At 42.4% G+C, this 1,073-nt stretch overlaps 1 long non-coding RNA gene across 1 annotated transcript in view; it reads left to right on the top strand.

The window, feature by feature from the left end:
• The first annotated feature begins 296 nt into the window (after nucleotides 1–296).
• Nucleotides 297–1,073, top strand: part of LOC113473750 — a 10,038-nt gene continuing 9,261 nt past the window's right edge. The window contains exon 1 of the long non-coding RNA XR_003395641.1: nucleotides 297–333. This is a non-coding gene — a long non-coding RNA (uncharacterized LOC113473750). The remainder of the gene's footprint in view (nucleotides 334–1,073) is intronic.

Genomic DNA, 1,073 nt, shown 5'->3' on the forward strand with positions numbered 1-1,073 from the left:
GAATGAAGGTATGATGGCACTGACTCTTCGTTCAAAATTTTCCACAACAGACATAAGGTCTGGAGCTCCAGTCTTTTCAAGTAGCAAGTCGCAAGATGCTACTGCTTACGTCCTGAATCTTTTTCAAAGAAACATGAACTTTCACATTGGAGTAACAACTAACAACATGTGACAATAAAAATGAACTGCGTACCTAGGTATCAAAAAAAAAAAAATTTCCCACAAACAATCACAAGTATTAGCAACTAACAAAACTCCAGACCGTTGGTGTTGAAGTAACACTGTTACTTGTTTCCAGGGTTCAAGTAGCAACATGTATCCTCAGTGAGGAAGGTTTCATTTGAAATAATGGTCTGGTCTTTGAAGATGCATGCTACGTAGCATCTTGCGACTTGCTACTTGCGACGTGTTACCTCAGTGTGAAAACCGCCTTAAGATGACCTCTGTGGTACCTCAACCATCTTGAGATTCAAAAGGACTCAAGTTCATAACCAGGTCAATTCAACAGTTTGCTCAGCTGATCTGCTGGTATCGCAGCGTCTGATAACTCTGATAAGATATCTCAGTCGTAACTTTCATTAAGAGAATGGCAGAGGTGGCTGAACCCATAACTTGTGAACAAGATACAAGAAGTACTTAAAGTACTCCAAACAACCTTCGTAACCAAATATCACACGAGACTAGAACGCCCGGGGTCATAGGTTCAATTCCTCGTGTGAAATGCTCTTTGTTAAGTAGCAACTTGAAGAGAAAGAGGTTTGAATAGAGGGAACTGTAACAACGGAGGTCTTATCGTCCCGAAATCGAAGAGAGAAGGAAGACAGGATAGGGCGGGTTAATGCGAGTCTACCAGACTTGTCTGGGTCCGGAGTTCGAAAAGGCAGTGTGTGTTAAGACTGCCAGATGTCTTCCCATAAAGTTGCCAGGGACTGGTCTGGATCCAGAGTTCATTTTAAAAAGGCAGTTGTGTAAGACTGCCAGATTGTCTCCATAAAGTACTGCCAGGACTGTCTGGGTTCAAGTTCCGTAAAAGGCAGTAGTGTGTAAGACTGCCAGATTGTCTCCACCATAAA

Source organism: Diaphorina citri, unplaced genomic scaffold (genome assembly GCF_000475195.1).
Source record: "Diaphorina citri unplaced genomic scaffold, Diaci psyllid genome assembly version 1.1 scaffold84568, whole genome shotgun sequence".
Lineage (NCBI taxonomy): Eukaryota > Metazoa > Arthropoda > Insecta > Hemiptera > Psyllidae > Diaphorina > Diaphorina citri.